Source organism: Pelobates fuscus, chromosome 2, assembly GCF_036172605.1.
Source record: "Pelobates fuscus isolate aPelFus1 chromosome 2, aPelFus1.pri, whole genome shotgun sequence".
Lineage (NCBI taxonomy): Eukaryota > Metazoa > Chordata > Amphibia > Anura > Pelobatidae > Pelobates > Pelobates fuscus.
In genome coordinates this window covers 38,462,097-38,472,432 of record NC_086318.1, presented here as the reverse complement: position 1 = coordinate 38,472,432, position 10,336 = coordinate 38,462,097, and positions in this window count along the sequence as shown.

The window sequence follows — 10,336 nt, the reverse complement described above, 5'->3', positions numbered from 1 at the left end:
ATGCTACAATGACAATGCTTGTCAACAGCCTATGGGTATCTATAGCATGAAGAATCATTTACCGTTAATTAATAATATTAATTTTGGTAATTACTTTCTACAAAAATATTTTTTTTTTTTATCATGTGTTTGACAGCTCCGTATAAATTTCAGGTTAATTTCAAAGACTTTGCACATACACAGACTGAAACCTGTGAGCGGTGATACTTCTAAGTGGCCTACTCTGGTTTAGTGAATGGCTACCAGTCACTACTAGACTTGTGCACGGCAGGAAAGTTTGGTACGGCAGAATTACTTCTTCCCGAAAATGAAATTTTGTTCAGGATTATCGACACTTGTTTATGTGATGGCTCAGGTCAGAAAAATATCGATCATTAACATATATTCTGAGAGGAACATTAGGACAGACCAAAAAGGGTGCAAAAGTGGAAAATAATGGATTATTATGTATATTTTTGAAGTGCAGTGATTTTCCCACCACTTGGTTCACGGACCAAGTAAGTAAAAGTAATGAATAGAAGGAAAAAGAGGAGCAGAGGGGAAAAATATATAAAAATGTATATATATATATATATATATATATATATATATATATATATATATATATTAAATGTGTAATATATAAATATAGATTTTTTTAAATCAATTTTTGTATATTATAGATATTTATTAAGATTATGAAATATATTTACTTTATTGGTCAATTCTCAATTCAAATATGAATAAAATCAACATCTAGTGATTGTCTTCTAGTCGTCAATCATGTTTTCCCATCAATCATATCTTTTTTCTTGGTGCCATGGGCAGGACTTGGCATACCATATGAAATAAACATGTTTGACCATTGCACTAGGCGTTTTCTCAGGTATACATCAATATGGTGCTTTGGAGATAGGGAATTCATCTAAACAGTCGATCGGCCCAAATTCACAAATACACAAGTCTAGTCACTACTGCTGTGGCTTTTTGTTGCATAAGGATTGCCCAAACAATCAGGGTCAACACGAGTGTAAGGCAGTGCAAAAACTGCTGCACACTTTGGGAGGGATTTATTATGGCAGAGAAGGCACCTACTAACGCTGTTCATATGCACTGGAGGGGCATGGCAGTGATGAACCTGTAATTATTTTGTCTGCTGCCTGTACAGCTCCATAGCAAACTCTGTAGTTATGCCATGTGATGTTAACCCATCCCAGCATTGCTACTAAGTGCTCATGTTAGTTGCGCAGGAGCCCCACTGGCAAGCAAGGAGAGGAGCCATACCATCTCTCACAGGCAAAATGGTCAATAAATAAAATGTGTGAGTATGTAAATGTGAAAAAGTGTGTGTGTATATAAAATGGAAGAATATGTATGTGTGTGAGATTGTGTGTGATTATGTGTGTTTGTTTGTGTATGTGTGTGAGAATTTTTATCATTGTGTAAGTAAGAAAGTGGATGTATAATTGGGAAAATGTGTATATGTGTGTGGATGCAAGAATGTGTGTGTAATTATGTCTGTGTGTGTGAGCATGTGTTTGAGAGAATGTGTATTTTTGCTGTGTAGTGTTGTTTTTTCAATGCAGAGGTGTGTTTGTATGTAGTGTTAATGGACTTTGTTCTACTTAGTACTCTGCAACTGAGGTAGGTCAGATAGACATGTCCCACTATCTCAAATTTGAAGGTACAGTTCCTGGTAAGTTCATCTGAACTGTTTATCCTTCTGAGGTCAATAAATGTTTACCATTAACATGTGTACTGGTAATAATAATAATAAGACCTCAATACTTACCTAAAAACTAGTGACAGGCTAAATGTCCATTACCTGGTGGTATATGTTAAAGTACACTATGCTTAGGCCCATGCTTTTATGTCTTGCTGAAGGAGTAAAATTGCTATGGCTTCTTTTAAGGTCTCTCTATTCCAGATAACAAACGGACCATAATTTACATTTAGTCTGCTTTACTTCACATACCACCCATTCCCATTTAATAAATGTTTATAAATTTGGGGGTTTTGAAACAATTGTGATTTTGTTGTTCTAATGGACCCAGAGATATATGTATTGCTCCTGTGCACCAGAGTAACTTCAAATATTTTTGTTACAGAACAAGTTTAGGAGAGTAGAAATACTGTGTTCAGAATTGTGCTGGCATAAATATGTCTGGACTCACTCTAGTGTATCTGATCATTCTTACTTTGACAGTTTCTGGAATACTGGCGCCCATGTGAGTCCATTACCCTGGCATGTGCCTAGCCTTGCACTTATTTATATCTAAATAAAGCCATAGTGGCATCAGTTACAGGGATGTCAGACCAGAGACCTTCTGAACCATTCAATCTTCCATTTGAACAGCGAAGCAGAAGTAGTAATTAAACAAAAAAGGTCACCACCCAGGAGAGAAGAAGACCACTTCCGAACATTCAAATATAGAAGGAATGTGGTGAGTATGCTGCATAATATTCTAAAAGGGCAACCTATATATTAAAGTAGAGGGCAAATGTTAATAAAATTCTACAATGTGGGAAGGGTTGGGTTCATACTAATTAAACAATTTACACCAGGGATGTTAAACAGTGGCACTCAGCAGTTCCTAGTTACCAAGTCCTGGAAAATGTTGTCCAATTTCAGCTAGAATGGAGATATCGGACATGACAGTTTTAGATTAATAGAATTACGCATAAGAATATATTTTCATACAAAATATGTGTTTGTGTATGTGTGTGTGTTTTAAAATATCTAAATATTTTAATCATTATAATAGACCAAGTACGTATTCCGTATAGTCTCAATTCTTGTACAATACAGTAACCAGAATGACATTATCACCATCACAACGTATCACAATTACATGTGTTACACATGTAGACTCCGTTATCCAGTTCAAGATTGTCCTACTTTATTGAAAATGTGACCTTTGGATTTATTGTCGTTATTCGCCTTACTGTTAGATTTATGGAGACCCTTGTTTTAAAAAGGGCCCCTGGGCATTAAGCGGAATGATCTTGGTATGAAGGCTATACCAACTGAATATTGAAATATGTCTTGAGAAATAAAAATCTATGTACTGGAAATGATCAGAATCTATGTGTTAACCCTTTTGTACCACAGGGTACATGGCTTTTCATCCAACATTAAAACGGTTAAGAATACAAAAATTGTATTTTGTGAGTATTTCAGAGGAAAGTAAGGATCAGTCTACATTGGTTTAAAAAAACATAATGGGGAAAGGTACACGAATACTTATATGGAGGTCCCACCATAGCTTGTAAAGCATCATTCTCATATACTACCTATGAGGTGTTAGGGTTAGAAACCGGAGTCATGATCCAATGGAGATTATAAGCTTCCAAAGGAACAGAGCCCTCAACTCCTCCTGTATTTGTTTGCCAACATTGTTTATAGTCTCCTAGATGTATTGTACCTTTATCATTTTACTTGTACCAATTATAGTCATGGCGAACACCACAGAATATATATATAAAGTGTAATAATAATAATAATAATAATAATAATAGATGGAACAAGTAATTGGTGCATTCGGGACAGTGCTCCTTCTTAAAGGGCCTCTTATCCTTTTGGGTTAGCTCCTGGTCTCAACTGCATATTCTGAAACATACATGAAAGAGGTGATAATCATTCATTGTTTTTTTGACACAGTGTCTAAGGTCTATGGATTTTGTACGGAATGCTAACTGAAAAATATCCTATTGTTTTATTTCCAATGTATTTAAATCTCGCAATATATTGCGTTTCAATGTTAGAATCATTTCTTCAAAATCAATAAAAATATAATTTCTTCTATTAAACAGATGAAATTTAATCTTGTTTCTCTAATTCAAAAAAATACTAAATCCATTGAAACAACAATGTAACTGATTTATAATAAACACAATTAGATTTACTTAAACCGTAATACGATATGGTTTTTTTCTGCTTTATCCTTCCCATCTAAACGAACATGAAATTTACTGTGAAGTATAGAAAGTTAACCTAAGAGAAACAACTCATTAGATAAATATTAGTTATGTATATGCATTTTGCATTTGGGTGACATTACTGTGGCCATCAGGTGTAGTTCATGCAACTAGTAGGAAACGCTGCTCATAAGTACAGCATATGTTTCAACAAAATAAAAAAAATACAATCATAAAAATATAAAAAATCACATAATCACAGTGAGGGGTGTAGAAACTATAAGCAGGGTTCTCCAACCATTTCTTTACTATCATAGCTTAAAGGGAAAACTATAGCCATCAAAACAACTTTAGCTTAATGAAGCAGTTTTGATGTATAGATAATACCCCTGCAGTGTCACTGCTCAATTCTTTGCCATTTAGGAATAAAATCACTTTGTTTATACAGCCCTAGGCACACCTCCCTGCATGTGACTTACACAGCCTTCCTAAACACTTCCTGTAAAGAGTCATCTAATGTTTATACTTCCTTTATGGTTAATCCTGCTTAATTTAGAATTTTCTATCTCCAGCTCTGTTAATAACTTGCTAGACCTTGCAGGAGCTTCCTGTGTGTTATTAAAGTTCAATTTACAAAGCAAAGGATAAAATATTTTTTTAAAGTTAACATGTTATTAAAAATGAAATAATTGTTTCTCATGCAGGCTGTGTCAGTCACAGCCAGAGAAGATGTGGCATATTGAAACACAAGTGACTTAACTCCTAAATGGCAGAGAACTGAGCAGAGAAACTTCAGAGGCATGATCTATACATAAAAACAGCTTCAATAAAGCTAAAGTTGTTTTGGTAACTCTAGTGTCCCTTTAGGTAATCAGAAATGATCTGTCAGATCCCTCGTTTTACGAACCCATATCCAGGAACCAAGGGGCTTACTCAGATTCATACCTGTGGGGTGGGGGAATAGAACAAAAAAATGATACAGATTGTCTATAATTCCACTGATCATAAAGTAAATTATACATATTATCACCCTCTAAAAAAATGAGCAGTGCTGTTTTAAATGTCCTTTCACTAAACATTTGTCCTACCCTTCCCCCTAAATAATTGAGTGTATCTACATTCACATAAAAAAGTACTTCAAAACAAATAATCTAATTCTTAACTCATATGATGTCTGTGAGTCCTCAGCTTTTGACAATGGAAAAATGCTCCATTAAAATCACAATTAAAGGTCCTGATGGAATTAAAAAGACCAAAGAATAAATACACTGAACAAAGTTATGAACGCAAAACTTTTGGTTTTTGCCCCCATTTTTCATGAGTTAAACTCAAAGATCTAAGATTTTTTCTATGTACACAAAAGGCCTATTTCTTTTATTTGACTCACCTGTCAAATAACTCAGATGAACCAATTGTGTGCAGCTCAAATCCAGATCCAAATAAGGCTCATTCAGAGCCTTGTATTCAAAATCTGGACATTGTTGAATTGCAGGAATAGTGCCCTGCAAGCAGCCGGATGGTTTTGCCCTGTTTGGTGCAGGGTCATTTGGACTGCAGTCAGTAACATTTTTACATTATATTGGCATTTTTTGATAACTGAATTCACACAAGTTCCATCAGAGTCCCAATCCACATATTGTTCATGATTTATGCTTTTACTCTAATGATTCTAACCCTGTCTAAAGCAAGCTAATAGCCATATAATCTCTAAAATGATTTAGCATGCTTATATTTCTGTTACGATTGCATGAAAACATTCTGTATCCTGGAATTTGTGATAGAAGAATGGAATAAATTAAATTGCTGATATAGCCTCTGTTTCAGTGCTAGTTACCATCCTATGTTTTAAATAAGAGTAGAAAGTGTGTTTTAGAGATATAAATCCATGCACTACACTTTCTACAAAATTATACTTTTCTATATACCATTCCATATGGATTTTAAAGGGTTACTCCAACCGCCATGACCACTTCAGTGATTTGAAGTGGTCATGGTGGTACGAGTATGAGTATGTATGTGTAGTGGTTCACCTGGACTACTGCATGTGACAAACTCCCCACAAGTTTTTGGAGGGGCCTGTTTGCTTACCTCCTACCCTGTGACTATGGGCCGTGCAATATACCTTGCCCAACACACTTTAAAAGGCTCCATTCATGTAATGTGAGTACTTTTGAGACAGACCGCTGGCCCTAATTTCCTGGAACTGTTTTGGGCATGAAGCCATGCTTGCAGCCGGTCAAAAAGAGACTTTCATGAAACTTTTGAACTCCTGCTCTGATCTGGGTGATTTTTGGATATGTTGTTCACCCAGATCAGGGCTATCCAGGGATGTTTTGGGGTATGTTATGTTTTGGGGTACTTTCTGAACTTTGTGAAAATGTGTTTTTTCTGCCTGGAGATAATTGAGTTACTTACAGGACTTTACTCAATTATCTCCCAAGCAGAGGGGAGGGTTTGTGTGCTGTACATGGGCGTGTCACAGATTGTATGTTTGTTTTGATTGGTTTGTGTCCTTTGTGTTCCTGTGCCCCATCAGGTCCAGGGGGTGTTCCTCTGGCCTGAAGAATTGTATAAAAGCCAACCTGAACCATTAAAGATCAGATCATCTTGCACCTTCATGACGTTTCAGCTTATGTTTGGGGGATTGGAGAACTACACTCTGGGGGATTGCTATAATCACTATGCTCCCCTGAGTATAATCACTAAGCTCTTGTAAGAGCTTGTTCCTGCTACGTTCTCTGGACTCAGAGAGGTCTACCCACTGGAAGCTGGATCCTGGATCATAGGTCCAGGGTGGGTAGGAGACGGCGAGATCCCAACCAAGCTGCGGCGGTTCGTGGATTTTGCCGTAGTTATGGTTTTACTGCTTATGGTACTTGCAAGTACTAGGAAGCAGCGAATGATGGAGGTACCCAGTCGGGGTGCCAGGCGGTCCCCCAGAACACAAATTATTGGCAGCCCAGAACTCTGTTCTGGGCATCCAATGTCAATTCTGTGCATAATAAACATCTGTAGTCAGATGGCACTGCACGCTTTTTGACAGACATAAAACTCTTTCCCCTGCAAACAGAGCGCCCACAAAGGGAGCATTGCTTCCCCCTACCTCCATCCTAATGTGAGCTCTCTCCTACCTCCATCCATTGCAATAACATTTTTTTTTTTTTTTTAAACTTCCTCCCTCTTCTTCCCTCTTTTTCCCAAATCACTTCCTCCCCACGCCGGCCCAGTGCGCATGCACTCTGAGGCAATGAAAGGGTCCAATCACATAGAAAAACCTGTGACTGGACTGCGTGAAGTCCCTGTGACTTCAGAGGGGGGATGGAAATCAGCTCACGGAGCTTTGCCTGACGCTGGTTTCCAGGTAAGTAAATAAGTAAAACTTGTTTTTTGCAAGTTATGCTGCATATTGAGGGGGGGAGCCTTCTCCATAGTGCCTGTAACAGAGCCCTAGTCATAGCAGGGACTTCCTCTCCACTGGATCACCCAAGAGTAAAATCAGGAACAAGAAAACACCAAGTAGATATTTTACCTCCTCCCCAGCAACTGAACCACACATAGTTCTGGGAGTACAACTGGTTTTATTTTTGCCACACACTGCTTTTATACATTGCCCCTAGCATGGGGTTTCTTAGTCACAATTACAAGGCTTTTCTTTCCAAGATCCTCTGTGCCTGAGAGATAATTGTGTGAGAAAAAACTATAACTCAATTATCTCTCAGGTACAGAAAAATCTACAATATTTAAATACATTTTAACAACTTCAGAACCCCAAGAAAGTCATATCACGGAATAGCTTGGATCTGAGCACACACTTTGCCAAAATATCACTCAGATCCATTTGGTGGTTCGGGAACGCCATTCGAATGAAGTTTTGATCGGTCGGTCACGAGGTGATGCCCCAAAACAGTTCCAGAGAAAACAAGGCAATGACCGGTCATCTTTTAGGGGTTCTCACACGAACACGCATAGTTAGTATACGAATGCTCCCCTGGCTGTTTGTATACGAATGCTCCCTCTTTTCTGTAGTTTATGCAGGATAGCCTAACAAAAATGAATAAAAGTGAAGCTAGAGCATCCATTCCGTTACAGTGCCTTGTTACAATGCAGCCGCCCATCCCATGTGTTCCCTATTAAGGGTTAATAATGTATAGGGGTGTATATAAAAAATACCCCTTTCTGTCTCATTAGAGATTTTTGCCAGAGGCTCAAGGAAGCAAGGTGAATGGTTAGAGTTAGGACCCACCTAGGGGGTATGCCTTGATGTTGGCAGGTGGGCTCATCCTCTCATGGCCATTGGAGGTAACTAGAAGACCTCCATTTGTTTAAAAATACATAGGGATAAAGGAGAGAGCGCAGGTAACTTGTTTTTCTTTGGTTTTTACTATATATTGGGGCTGATGTGTACTGTAGTCATTGCAGCCGCCCAATAGTGATGGGAGTGAGCGCAGGACTTTTCTTTCTGCATTTGTATCCATTTTTTTTATTACTCAGCCTTGTTACAATGCAGCCGCCCATCCCATGTGTTCCCTATTAAGGGTTAATGATGTATAAGGGTGTATATAAAAAATACCCCTTTCTGTCTCATTAGAGATTTTTGCCAGAGGCTCAAGGAAGCAAGGTGAATGGTTAGAGTTAGGACCCACCTAGGGGAGTATGCCTTGATGTTGGCAGGTGGGCTCATCCTCTCATGGCCATTGGAGGTAACTAAAAGACCTCCATTTGGTTAAAAATACATAGGGATAAAGGAGAGAGCGCAGGTAACTTGTTTTTCTTTGGTTTTTACTATATATTGGGGCTGATGTGTACTGTAGTCATTGCAGCTGCCCAGTAGTGATGGGAGTGAGCGCAGGACTTTTCTTTCTGCATTTGTTTCCATTTTTGTATTACTCAGCCTTGTTACAATGCAGCCGCCCATCCCATGTGTTCCCTATTAAGGGTTAATAATGTATAAGGGTGTATATAAAAAATACCCCTTTCTGTCTTATTAGAGATTTTTGCCAGAGGCTCAAGGAAGCAAGGTGAATGGTTAGAGTTAGGACCCACCTAGGGGGGTATGCCTTGATGTTGGCAGGTGGGCTCATCCTCTCATGGCCATTGGAGGTAACTAAAATACCTCCATTTGTTTAAAAATACCTAGGGATAAAGGAGAGAGCGCAGGTAACTTGTTTTTCTTTGATTTTTACTATATATTGGGGCTGATGTGTACTGTAGTCATTGCAGCCGCCCAGTAGTGATGGGAGTGAGCGCAGGACTTTTCTTTCTGCATTTGTTTCCATTTTTTGTATTACTCAGCCTTGTTACAATGCAGCCGCCCATCCCATGTGTTCCCTATTAAGGGTTAATAATGTATAAGGGTGTATATAAAAAATACCCCTTTCTGTCTCATTAGAGATTTTTGCCAGAGGCTCAAGGAAGCAAGGTGAATGGTTAGAGTTAGGACCCACCTAGGGGGGTATGCCTTGATGTTGGCAGGTGGGCTCATCCTCTCATGGCCATTGGAGGTAACTAAAATACCTCCATTTGTTTAAAAATACATAGGGATAAAGGAGAGAGTGCAGGTAACTTGTTTTTCTTTGGTTTTTACTATATATTGGGGCTGATGTGTACTGTAGTCATTGCAGCCGCCCAGTAGTGATGGGAGTGAGCGCAGGACTTTTCTTTCTGCATTTGTTTCCATTTTTGTATTACTCAGCCTTGTTACAATGCAGCCGCCCATCCCATGTGTTCCCTATTAAGGGTTAATAATGTATAAGGGTGTATATAAAAAATACCCCTTTCTGTCTCATTAGAGATTTTTGCCAGAGCCTCAAGGAAGCAAGGTGAATGGTTAGAGTTAGGACCCACCTAGGGGGGTATGCCTTGATGTTGGCAGGTGGGCTCATCCTCTCATGGCCATTGGAGGTAACTAAAATACCTCCATTTGTTTAAAAATACATAGGGATAAAGGAGAGAGCGCAGGTAACTTGTTTTTCTTTGATTTTTACTATATATTGGGGCTGATGTGTACTGTAGTCATTGCAGCCGCCCATTAGTGATGGGAGTGAGCGCAGGACTTTTCTTTCTGCATTTGTTTCCATTTTTTGTATTACTCAGCCTTGTTACAATGCAGCCGCCCATCCCATGTGGTCCCTATTAAGGGTTAATAATGTATAAGGGTGTATATAAAAAATACCCCTTTCTGTCTCATTAGAGATTTTTGCCAGAGGCTCAAGGAAGCAAGGTGAATGGTTAGAGTTAGGACCCACCTAGGGGGGTATGCCTTGATGTTGGCAGGTGGGCTCATCCTCTCATGGCCATTGGAGGTAACTAAAATACCTCCATTTGTTTAAAAATACATAGGGATAAAGGAGAGAGCGCAGGTAACTTGTTTTTCTTTGGTTTTTACTATATATTGGGGCTGATGTGTACTGTAGTCATTGCAGCCGCCCAGTAGTGATGG